Source organism: Tenebrio molitor, chromosome 1 (assembly GCF_963966145.1).
Source record: "Tenebrio molitor chromosome 1, icTenMoli1.1, whole genome shotgun sequence".
Lineage (NCBI taxonomy): Eukaryota > Metazoa > Arthropoda > Insecta > Coleoptera > Tenebrionidae > Tenebrio > Tenebrio molitor.
In genome coordinates this window covers 20,809,514-20,823,487 of record NC_091046.1, presented here as the reverse complement: position 1 = coordinate 20,823,487, position 13,974 = coordinate 20,809,514, and positions in this window count along the sequence as shown.

The following is a 13,974-nucleotide window of genomic DNA, read 5'->3' as shown; positions in this document are numbered from 1 at the left end:
GCGTATATTCCACTGCAATGTCTGGGAATTCTTCTCCAAACTCTTCCATACATAACGCAAGGGAATACTGCCAAACTCTATCGATTTTCAAACCATTTCGAAAATAAGATACATATTACCATGAAGACTTTATGTTGTTCAGTGAAAGCCATTGTTCACAAAAATGTCGGAAAACAGTAAAACACTGACGCAGATTTCGTTTTAGTTCTGACAAGAACTGATTCTTTGTACGCAAGACGAGGAATAAAACGAATAAAATCACAAACACAACTCAATACTCAATTTGAAAACGGGAAAGAGAACGAATATCAAATGTCAAAATTTTAATATGAAATTGGGACAATTGGTTGCCTACGAAAATATCTACACTGTTAACAGAATTAAAACGTCGTCAACGCCTACTCTAAATTATTTGAAGGCACGTTAGATTCTTCAGGCACGCATTCACTTCACAAATTCAAAAAAATCAACAAAAAATCGCAACGGAACAGATCAAAACACTAACACAATTAAAACTAATAATTTTTAAAACCAGAAAAACGCAAAACAAAGCTCTAAAGATGAAAAACCGCAAATCTAAATGTTTAAACTACTTGACAGCACTGACAATTTCAAATTTGAAATGTCATATCATTTATTTTTCGTGTGGGTTTCATAACAACCAATGAGGTTGTTATGGTTTGGGGATTTTGTTATCTAAGGATATTTAAAAAACGGCATTCTATCAGTGGACGTAGTCGTGTGGTGCTTTAAACCATTTGTACCACGAAAAAATTTATAACAAATCAGACATAGGAGTCCTTTCCATAATTTGGGTTAGCAGCGTTATTAAAAGTAATAGCATGGCCAACTGTATCAAAACGCTAAGCGCTTATTATGGCCGTCCCACTCGATGATTTCTCCGTAAGAAAAATTGTTCTTGACATTTAAAAAAATCGTACGTACAGTAGAGACTTCAAGTGACGATTATTTGAATTAAAAGGCAACGGATGACAGAAACGTCTTTTTTTTCTGTAATTGGTTATGTCCTATTCTTGGTTATGTCCATGTTAAATATTTATAAGTAAATAAATTAACTGCAAGTGTAACAAAATAATAAAAATAGTAAAAGTGTAAAATAAGAAACATATAATAGGTAAGGTGTGTCAAAAACGATAAAAAAAAAAACGAACTTCAATTGCTTCAAAATATCAGACATAACCTAAATTGTTTTAATTCGAATTTAGTATTTTTCTGTGTGTTGTTGGATAATGTGACTCGTGTCAGCATTAGAATAAGTGAGCACATCAAAAAGATTGTCACCTATGAAAAAAATTCAACAAGACAATGGTACCTAAATTTCCTAGAATGGAACAAAATTTTCATGGTTGCAGAGTTTAACCCAAATGGACTTAATAAATACAAAGATTGGCCGACCCAGCTAGCAAATAAGTTACCAGGAGCCAACAAGTCGTTTACCAAAAAGAAACATTCAGTTTAAACTAAAGGAAAATGCATATGGGAGGAACACACAGGATGGGATCCTAAATTTGTAATAAAAGCTTTAAAAATGTATCAACACGTTTATTTGCCTTTAAATGTACACTTTTCTATGAAAATAAAAAGATTTTTTAGTATTAAAATGGTGTTTGGAAATAGCGACCTACGGTTATAACGACCGAATTTCACCGGTCCCTTCCAAGTCGTTATAAACGATATACAGTGCCTTTTTTTTAACGCTGGCCATAGGGATTTACATGACAAAAACTTTGGATCGTGTTAATAAGCTTATTAGCAGTAATTTTTAAGTGAAATTTGGCAGAATATTAGATTACTATTTTATAAATCAATTTAAGTTTATTTACTACATACGGGGTGATCAAGAAGGACTGTTTAAGTTGGTAACACTGAATTATATTTAAAATCGTATAACAGGAGTAACTTTCGGTTGTTGATGGCTTCTCGTTGTTAATGCTATACCTACATCAGATATTTCTCAAATAAACCAACAAACCATATCCGGTTGCAGTGTTATCAATAACCGAATTTAAAAAATTTCTTAATTGTACTGCCAACTTAAACAGTCCTTCTTGATCACCCGGTATAATGAATTAATAACATAATTACATAAACATTTTTGTTTTATAATACAAAAATTTCCGATAATATTGCGGAATCTGGAAAAGTGCCCCGAATGCTTGCAGCGTTTCCACGTTGAATGGCAAGGGAAATCCTCTCGAAAAGGAATTTCTTTGATTTTGAATCGCCTGATTCCGCGATAAGTCGGTTTCCGATGACATTAATGAAATCGATGGCTTCTTTGCACCAAGGGCCTAAGGTTTCAAATGCTAAACCTTTAAACACGTAGTTTGACGAAATGATTGAACTATATTTGCTATGTTTGCGTTTGCAAGCCATTTCAGCGGCAGAACCTGAGACTTCAGATGATTTCAATACGTAACTGTCTGCAAGTGTATCTACAACAGTAACGTCCCAAACCAAAGGTTGACCTTTAATCCACGGTAGTAAAGTCATCCCATCTGGGCGTTTTCCGTCATCCCGAGACAGTCCGTTTGGTTCTAAAGTTGAATTCACATGAATTGAAGTTAAAGACCGGTTGATAATGGAATTAATTTCAGTGTGTCTTGAAAATCTACCACTGCTTTTGAAACAACTTAGACCGTGGGTGCCAATTTCGTCAACTTTCGCATTGCATTTGCAAATATGAGGTGTACAAAGATTACAACCCAATCTTAAACCAATACAAACTTGGAAGGAAGTGTTATCTAAAAGAGTACCAATATTAGGAGAAGGTATTGCATGTAACCAAGATCCTGATTCTCTGCATTGCAAAGCCTTAAAACGAGCCAAGTCTCTAGGTGAATTAAAGATTAAGTCATTGGCAATTATTCCTTTGATATTAATATTATCCCAATTCTTCTGAAATTGTGGGATTGTTGGTATTTCGTTCTCATTTGCTACACCCCAGACTGCTAAAGCTTCATCATAATGGTGAATATTAAGCTCATTATCCTTTGAGTTTAGTAATAAAGAAACAAGCTTTTTAACCCCATTAATTGAAGATAGGAAAGCAGGGAAGCAAATATCGGAAATGCGACGAATTCCCAGACCACCAAATCTAATCGGTAAAGTGGACTGACGCCATTGTAAATCAGTTAAACGTAAATTAAGTATTCTCTCTAAACAAGACTTTAAAGAAGAATCAATTGAATTAACATAATTAGAAAATTTCCAAAATGGAGTTGTTCTTAATAAAAAATTAAATTTTGGTATAAAAAGACAGTTTTTGATTAAAGTATAAGCCACGTGTCTGTTAAGGAGTTCAGCTTTGTTTAAAAGATTTTCAACGGTAATTATAGTTTTTTCGACGGTATTTTTGAAACCTTGGTCAAAGATTGGAGAGCCTAAAAGAGATAAACTTTCTCGGTCACAAATTTTAATGCCTGGTGCTAAATTTTGAAATTCCTTTATGACTTTTAAATCTGTGTCTCCAGAACAGCAAAAGATCTCGCATTTGTTAAAGTTTAATTCAAGGCCAATTTCCTGAGATAAATTGATAACTTTCTTAAAGTCTGATAAAACTACTTCCGGGTAATCAGCTAAGGTTCCATCATCTAAATACCATATATTCATTTGAGAATCCAAAGATAAAATAATTGGTTGAATGGCAAGACTAAAAATCATGGGACCGCAGGGATCTCCTTGCTGGGCTCCAACAGAAGAAGAAATTAAATGATTACCGAAAAATAAAGTTGAAGGATTTCTATAGCATTGATAAAGATAAGGGTACAGAAGTGGGGTATGACATTGGACTTCTTTCAGAATACAATCCCGTTCGACTGAGTTAAAGGCATTTTTGAAATCTAATTTAAGAAGAACTTTGACACGGTTTTGATCGTTATTAACAAAGGTTCGTGTGGTATGAATTGCTGCTTCACATCCTAGTTTAGTTGCAACTCCGAGTTGGTGTGGAGATAAATACGAATTTACAATATTTCGACTTTGAAAACAGGCTAGCTTTGAGGTCAATCTTCGCAAACAGTTTCCGATAGCGATCGGTCTAAGTCCTCCATCTTTCTTGTTAAGGGCACATAAAGACGCACCATACAATAAATGGCAGATTTCTGAAGGAAGTTGCCCAGATAATAAAAAATTGCACAGTTTGGTTAAAGCTCTTAGTGCCCTCTGACCTGCTTCACCCGCTGACAAAGATATGATGTCTTTCAAGTATTGTGGTCTCATGCCATCTAAACCTGGTGAAGAACCGGCAGGAAATGAATTGATAGCTTCTCGAACGTTTTGCTCATTGACTATTAAACTAATGTCTCCTGGTTTGGAAGGGTCTGGGAAAAAAAGTTCGCGAGATGGTGAAGGATGTTTTTTTTTAAGTTCTTCGGCAACATCTTCGTTGAATGAAGCTAATGAGTCATCCGAGGACAATAATTTAACAGCTCCTCTGATTATTTTATTATTTTATTATTTTATACTACAGAATAAAATAATTACGGAATTAATTTAAAAAAAGTACTTTTAATTTATTACATTAGATATTTCTTGCCCAGAAGTTTTTATAATCGTTAGACAGTTACAAAATGTTCGACAAAATTTTTATGATCGTTTTGGTTAGTGTCTTGCAGCCTAGGGAAGACAGTTTGAACAATTTATGAAATGAAAATTCAAAAATAATTAAAATAGTTTAATATTGTTGTAGAATTTTATTAATTTTGATGTAATTATGATTTCCTATGTTTTATGTTTATGAAATAAAACTGCACATTTTTCAAAGTCTCTCCCATTCAATCATTTCTTTATTTGAAAAGGTGTCCATTGAGTTTGTTGAGTTTACATTACGTCAGCCTACTTGGCAAGCCACGTGGTAAATTTAATAAACCTATTTTTACTCTAATTCCGTGATTATTTTGTTTTGTAGGATGGGCCGAACTGAAATTGATTTATAAAATACTAATCTAATATCCTACCAAATTTCACTTAAAAATTCCTACTCAAAAGCTCATTAACAGACCCTAAACTTTTTAGTGTGTAAATCCCTATGGCCAGCGTTAAAAAAAAGGCACTGTATACTGTATATGGTTTGGATAATACCAAATCTGAAACCATTGGTGAAAGACCTTGCACAGCCAACAAAATGCTCTGCTATGTTATCCACGGGTTATCAACTAGATACACAATTGCTGCAGGGTACTTTTTCCATTCAACATTAACAACGGCACAATTTTCACAGAATATGGTTTCATTGTTCTTTAGCTTGTTACTGACAATCATGCATCAAATGTAGCTTAATTTAAAAATCTTTGCAGCGGAACGTTAAAAAATCATATTGACCTTTTTTTCCACTATTTCTAAATTTTGATTAGGTACTAGGTGCTTTCGGATACTACCTCGGAGATGCAAACACAAATTTAATAGACTTGAACAGCTGATTGGAGATCAATCTGAAATAAACGAACGAAAATAAGGTAGGTAATTGTTCACTTTAGCTCCCGGTCGAATTTTCGCGTTTTTTCTGGCCAGACATCCTTAGGGCGTCCTCCTACATCGTTTCCCACCACTCAAACCTTGTGCAAATGCCCGTTTTTCTCTCTTGTTCCACATACCACATAAACATAACCAGATATAACCCTACTATTGTGACAGGCGCCAAAATCTCAACATCCTCGGTCGAAATACTCCTAGCAAATCGAGCTTCCTCTAATGACTCTGACGTCTAATATCCCGACGATTTAGATTTACATCAATTTGCTTATTTTACAATAACCGAACGATTTTGACGTAAATTACCATAAAAATGATATAAACGAACGCAGCTACTGTCAATACTGTCATTGTGACGAATTTCGTTTTCAAATCAGTTCCTAATGTTAATTTAGGAGGCTCCAGGGCCTACTCGACGGGAACACTTTTTCAAAACAAGTGGGACGGCCATAATAAGCGCCTAGCGTTTTGATACAGTTGGCCATGGTAATAGGAATAATATCCAAACTTGGATCTTGAGAAGAGACTATGGTATGGTATGAGGGACATGGAATCCTGGGCAGTCTGCTAATGTCGTTTCAAAAAGTGTCAATGTAAATGCACCTTTACTGTCATTATGATTGATATTTTCAAAAAAACTGTCAAATTAACTTAAGCTTGGTTATGAGTAGCTAAGGTATGGTTCAGAAATTTTGACAACTGAATGACACATCTGCCCAGTTTTCTGTGTTCCCAATAGTATCACAAAAATTTTCTAAATTATTTTTACATCAGAATTAATTATGGAATTATTCGCATTAGATGGGCCTGCGTCTTGAAGATCTTCTTTACATATTCCAATTATGTATTATATTTCTAGATTTGCCACTATATGGATATTTTGATGGTAAATATTCTTCATTTGAGGCATATTCTGTAGACATAAAAATTACAACTTCCTTTCAAATTGAAATTAAATAAAACTAATTGATTTTCAGTTTTAGTAGTCTAACTTTTTAACCTTTTATGCCTAGTTTTCTTAGTCATTTTCCTATTTTCTATGCATTTTTTACAACAAAAACCACAGATTCAGTTGTTACGTCTGGCCCACATTTTTTAATAAATCATAAAAAACAGGGTAGTTTTTCTTATTTTTAGTATAAAAATCTGGCTCACATTTTTAAAAAGACTATAAAAAACAGAGTAGTTTCCATAAAAAATCGATGTTTTAATGGATAAATTTTAACTTAAAAACAGGTCATTTTTCTCAATTTTTGTTTTTTTAAAAAAGCCTCAAAGGCTGTTTTTCAGATTCCACAAAACTCAACGACTAAAACGAGAAAACCAAGTCATTTTTCTAAAAAATTGATGTTTTTAGGAAAATCTGAGTTAGAAAAAAAGGGTTAAAAATTAGAGTAAAAAGTCAAATTCAACGTTGTTTTTTGATGTTTTAGTAGAAATACAGGATTTTGTTGAAAAAAATGCATAGAAAATAGGAAAATGACTAAGAAAATTAAGCATAAAGATCTGCGTTAAAAAGTTACACATATTAGACTACTCATTATGAACGTTATGTAGATATGAACGTTATGTAATGTACTGAAGGCCCCGCCCTTCGGTGCGGGGGTTGTGAAGGCGCTCTTGGGTTGACTGACCCGGGGAAGAAGCAAACCCGCCTTCCCGGCGTCGGTCACTCCAAACCTGGACTTTTCCCGTGAGGGGTCCCCTAATCTGCCGCAGCGCTAGGCGTCGATCCACCCAGGACACACGACTCTACTTCCGGGACCCCAGCACGCCTTCGCACCTTCACACTGGAACGGTCCGTCCACCACTCTTTCCTTTCCTTTTTCCACCACGACGGTCGTGCCCTCAAGGTGCTCCGGAAGGCGCCAGTGTCTACAGCGAGATGGTGTTGGCGGGAAAGTTTTGCATGGCCAACTGTATCAAAACGCTAAGCGCTTATTATGGCCGTCCCACTCGATGATTCCTCCGTAAGAAAAATTGTTCTTGACTTTTAAAAAAATCGTACGTACAGTAGAGACTTCAAGTGACGATTATTTGAACTAAAGGTCAAGGACAACGAATGACAAACGTCTTTTTTTCTGTTATTGGTTATGTCCATGTCAAATATTTATAAGTAAATAAATTAACTGCAAGTGTTAACTGCATGCAGTAGCAAAATAATGAAAATAGTAAAAGTGTAAAATAAGAAACATACATACAGGGTGTCCCAGAACTGGCTCCCCAGAGAAAAAAGGGAGCCTTAGGGCGAATATATTAACGTGTATTTTGAAGAAAAAAAGTTCTATCTCAAATGATAACCGAGAAAAGACATTCTGAAGTTGACCAATTAGAGTTGAGCATCATTAAGGTGGAATAATCGCAATTTTGCGTTGCCTAGGTTTCCTTTTTATCCGTAAACCTCCATAATTCTGTGCATTTGATTTGGTCCACATCATTTATTAGAATGATTGTTTACGTCAGTTTGACATTTGTTATAGAATTTCGCTGCGATATTTAATTCAAGTGTATCATTTAACATGTATTCTTCCTCTGAGTACGTAGATATGATTCTTACTTTTGCGCGATGTGGGAACAATGCACGTGAAGCAGTAAGGTTGTACCGTGACAATTTCCACAAAGACAAAACAATCCTGAAATTAATCGCTCGGGGTCGAGAAACGGGTCAGATGCAGCCAGTTCAAAGAAGAAGTTAGGGGTGCTCCAAGAAATGTAAGGACTGTCGAACATGAGGAAGCCGTACTGAATGTCTTTGAGGAAGACGGCACCCGGAGTATTCGAACAGTTTCTCGTGAAATGGGTTTATCCAAGAGTTCGGTGCAGAGAGTTCTAGCTGATAATAGGAGGCATCCATACCACTATACACGAGTACAACATCTTCTGCCAGAGGATTATCCAATTAGGCGAGACTTTTATCTATGGTTAATAAACCAAAACGATGCTTCACACTTCTTGTCACGGATACTGTTTTCTGATGAGTCGCTATTTTGCCGGTAAGGTTGTTCCAATTATCACAACCTTCATATCTGGGCAGAGGAAAATCCAAGAGAATAATTTCTCAGAGGTTTTCAACATATGTTTTCTGTTAATTTGTGGACTGGGCTATTAGGCGATCGTTTGGCAAGTATAAGCGTGGTGGATCCTTCCATTTGTTAAAATTCCGAATCCCCGGCTCTAGATTGGACCGTTTGAATTCCCCGCAAGATTAACGGGGGCAAGATATGCTCAGTTCATTGGAACGGAGCTACCTGATTTACTTGAAATTGTACCTCTTGCTTATCGCATAAATGACTGGTTCCAACATTTTAGCAGAAACGTTCGGGAAATTTTGGATAACCAATATCCACAGCGCTGGATCGGTCGAGGAGGACCGCATCATTGGCCTGCCAGGTCTCCAGATCTGAATCATTTATCGGCGGCCCATAAATTCAGAGGCTGATCTGAGAGTTTGAATTCAGGAGGCTTTGTTTCAGTTACTGAAGAAATGATAACTAACGCTACTACAAGAAGTTTGTTACGTAGAGAACAATTGTGCATATAAATGAATGGTGGTCATTTCGAACATCTGCTTTAACATTGTTACCTATTTAAATAAATGGTTCTTTTTAGAATCGCCATTTTTATTGTTTTATTTCGAATTTTGCAATTGTCAAGTCTTGATGTTGATGACAGATAAACGTCAACGAATTTTTATATCGGAAAACGTCAAAATTCCAGTTGCCCAAACATTTTATTGATTTGTGCGATATCAGAGATTTTTTGTTGTTGTTTAGCAACCGATCGGATTTTTTAGTAATACCTGAGGACGAGCTTCCGGGATTGGTGAAATTAAAAACTTTGTAATTTGAGCTAGCAGAAAATTTATTTTAGTCAATTTAGAGTCTTTTTTGTTGTCGCCACATGCCTGTTTTCTCTGGGGAGCCAGTTCTGGGACACCCTGTATAATAGGTAAGGTGTTTTGTCAATAGCTTTAAAAATAAAAAACCTTTTTTCCCACTATTTCTATTTTAAGTCTTGATTAATGTCATCGTGACAATTTCGTTTTCAAATCAGTTCCTAATGTTAACTTAGGGGGCGCCACTTTTCGTACGCTCCACGGCCTACTCGACGGGAACACTTTTTCAAACCAAGTGGGATGGCCATAATAAGCGCCTAGCGTTTTGATACAGTTGGCCATGCGTTTTGAAACGTAACACTCGATGCCTCCTAAAAAAATAAAAATTGAGCGAAACGAAATTTTTATTTGGACCGACCATCGCATCTGGGACTTCGGATGGTTCTGCCAAGGCTCGTAGCCTCGAACAAAAAAAATCGTGTTCCTCCTTATTCCGCAGGAAGGCCGGGGACGAAGATTCTCCCTTCGGTGCGGGGGTTGTGGAGGCGCTCTTGGGTTGACTGACCCGGGGAAGAAGCAAACCCGCCTTCCCGGCGTCGGTTACTCCAAACCTGGACCTTTCCCGTGAGGGGTCCCCTAAACTGCCGCAGCGCTAGACGTCGATCCACGCAGGACACACGGCCCTACTTCCGGGACCCCATCCCGCCTTCGCACCTTCACACTGGAATGGTCCATCCACTACTGACTCTTTCCTTTTTCCCCCACGACGGCCGTACCCTCAAAAAAACCTTGCTCCGAAAGGCGCGAGTGTCTTCCGCGAGATGGTGATGGCAGGCAAGTTTTGAAACGTAACATTACCCAACCGCCTTTATGACCAAATTCGTTCTGACTAAACGATGTCTTTTACTTCCAACCGCGATTTGAGGTATGCACACAATTTGGAGGGTTGGTGATTGCACCTACTTACCTCTTACTTGTGCGAGTTTAATTGCTTATTATTGTTATTAAATCATACTTTTTTGAGAGAGGTATTTTTCTGTCAGAACTTGACATTCATAAGGCTAACTTTGATTGCACTGAAGCACTACTTTTTGATACACATCCGGCTCGAAGGACCAAAAAATGTTTCGTTCGACGTTGCCTCCTACGAAGTATGACGGATGTTCCGTACCCGGGAGTTTAAACTATGACTCGCCACTTACTTGTCCAAAAATGTTTTCTCTCAACGCGTAGGGAGTTCGCACAATGTGGACCGTGATTCAAAGAAGGATAGATACTTCAGTGTGAAAGTGTATTAAGACTTGATGTTTCCTTCTTTACATTTACTTATCAACTCACTTAAAACTAACAAAAACGGACAAAAGTGAATTCGTATCCCCTCTCAATAAGGGGTAGTACGTTGGTGGGCTTTTGCAAGATGTAGCAAACAGACCAGATGACGGGACTGTCCCAATTGTCTGAGAGCCCACAAACATACCGACAGAGCAGGTAATTGTCGACAGAATTATTGGAAGCGGCGTCGTAAACAAATTGGACCACCCGCTTCAACAGCATGGGCAATGGATTGTTGAGATTCGCCTTCTTCATAGAACGTCACCATCACCGCACATTTCTCCGCGTAATGATTTCTTCGAACTCCTCCATTACGATCCAATTTACTCGAATATAACAATAACAGGCTATTTTCAAAGCGCTTAACGTTGATAATAATTGACAAAAACGTCGCAAGGAATAAACAGAAAACAACACTGCTGTTAGGACTGTAACCCTTTTGTGTTGTGTTGGGTTGTTGCGATTAGTCCAGGCAATAGGGAGTTTTACCTTGCAAAAGGTACAGAAAAGTTTATACTTGGCAGGTATCTTCTATCAGGCATATTATTGATATTGTTGAGTTTACGACCTTGGGGGGTTGCCGCTCGCCCCGCCATACTGGAGAATAGGGGTGCAAAATCACATTTTTGCGATTATTTCATTATCCGTGCGAGATACCTCTATCTAAGTTATTATAGAAAATGTAGACCATGATTCTCTACATTTTTTGTTCTTTATGTTTTTTTATCAAATCAATAGTTTCGTAGTTACAGCGTGTAGAAATCGAGAATTTCTTTTGTTTTTGTACTTTTTATTCTTTTTCACACCACCACAGAGGTAGAGCAATAGGGTGCGTTTTTTTTTTGACGTGGTGTGCCCAGTGGACATAGTCCACGATGCAGTAGAAGTTTACTGTTTTACTCTTTTTGATCTCTTTGTAACGTAGACGGACCCGAATGATCTGGATCGAACGGTATAGATGAGCTGAATTCATCAGAGTTTATGAATTCGGGAATTCCTCTTGAGAATTTTCCTCTTGTTCCTCGGGGTCATCATCATCATCATCAGGATCATTTGGCGTTTTTTCGTTTCACTCGCGTTTTAAAATGGCCCACGCGTGCCAAAAAAGACCCAATTTACACACTAACGAGTTGAATACAACGTTTTTTTGTTCGACGAGCCCCTTAAAGGCTCCAAATCGCTTAATAATCGCAGAAATGTGATTTTCCACCCCTATTCTCCAGTATGGCGGGGCGAGCGGCAACCCCCCAAGGTCGCAAACTCGGCAATATTAATAATATGCCTAATAGAAAATACCTGCCAAGTATAAACTTTTCTGTACCTTTTGCAAGGTGGAGCCATTTTTATGTCTCTATTGACTGGACTAGATAGAATTGGACGTTTTGTGTTGGACGTCTTTATTCGTATCTTATTGCGAGAGAAAAATAACTAAATATCACCTTTGTTTAGCGTCTTTATTCGTATCTTACTGGTTTCTAGTTGTTCTCTAATTCTTCTTTGGTTGTATCTATAAATTTTACATCCACTTCTACGAAAAATGAGGGCAGAGGTATAAGCACCCGTCCAGACCTTCGTGGCTACAGTTGGAGGTAACAGCAATTCAACAACTGCTATATTTTTCATTTCGATTAAACAAAACCCCATCAACATTTGGTGTTGATCGATCTTCAAAAAAACTTGAATAAGAAAGGTAAATATTGTATTTCCTGCACATCTATTGAAAGAAACAGTTAACAAAAATAATATAATGTATAGTTGAATTTTTTTAATAAACAATTGTCAAAACGTTGTCTTGTTGGTATGACCCAAACTGTGATTTTCATGATAATACAATTGGTCATATTGAGTGTCAACATTTTTTTATGTAACTGAACCTGCGCCCTAACGAGCGAGAGTTTATTTCAAATTCGAAAAGGTTTCTCCTGATTTCTCATTAAATTTGTTTTGAAAATGAATTCACGGAAGAAAGGTACGGGAAGTGAAGTGAACATAACCTTAACCATGATTTGGTGTCAAATTGTTATACAGCTGGTCCATATGTCCAAATTTTAGGGTGGTACAGTATGGTTTTTTATTTCATTTTGACACTGACAATTGTTTATTAAAAAAATTTCACTATAATTTACAAATTATGTGTTATTTTGGAGGGAAGTGTAGTCCTCTAGTTGACATTAAAGACACTTTAGAACAAAAATTTAATGTTTAATTCAAAAGGTTCAAAAAGCACGAGGAATGAAATTTGAGAAAATGGCAAAACAAATCCAAAATACAGGGTGTCTCAGCTAAGACTTTCGAGCCTAATATCTCGGATTTTTATGAAATTTAAAATGCAGATATTTTAGACCGTGAAGGTTCAACTAGTAATAATAAAATTACCTCAAATAAAAATGTAATTTTAACACATGTTTCCTTTAACGAAAATTATGCGCGATTATTATTAGATTGTTAAACATTAAAAAATAGGGTCTACACAAACAATTAAGTAAATCACTTGTCTGATTCAACGAAAAGATTAGATTTCGTCCTTAAAAATTTAATGTAAAATTTGAAGGTATTTGAGCAGTTACCTTTTGAAACAATTGATGATTAATTGCCAAGCAACATTTTGTACACCCTTTAAAGTCTGTCAAAATTGGGCGCGCTTTATTAGAAACGTCAAATTGTGAAAATTTATTGAAAATACTCTAAAAATAGACTACAGCGGCAGAAATTCAATATTGTTAAAAAAGGAAAAATTTTTGCCTATGGAGAGTGTCGTATGAACTTCAATGACACAGTTTGTTTTCTCGTGGAACACTATCCAAATATAGGCTTTACAGAATGTAAGGTAGAGTCTATGCAGTGTTTGAAAACGTATTTTCTCCAATCGATGCAATCTTTGCGCTTGCATTTGACAACGCAAAGTTGACGTTTTCCGAGGACTGTCACTTTGTCGCTCACGCGCAAAATAGTATTTTACAGTAGAAGTCCGTTAGGATAGCCTTTACTGCCGAGCCAGAGATTTTGTGAGACGAGCTCGCAGAGCGAGTCGAATAATACTGGCGAGGTTGTAAAGGCCCTAACGGACGTGTATTGTACAATAGTTTTTGTAATATCTCTACGATTCGTTCAAAATTATCTTTTTGAAATACATTTTTTTCAACGCCATCGAAAAAACCGAATGATTAATAAGTGTGCGGAGGACGTCGTCATGTCAACCGCTGTTTGTGAAAAAAAATTGTTTCAATGTTGTTTGTCAGATTTGTTCAACGCTTAACTTTCTGTTGAAAATAAGTGAATGAAATCAATAAAAAATCGCAATCAAGTTATTCCCG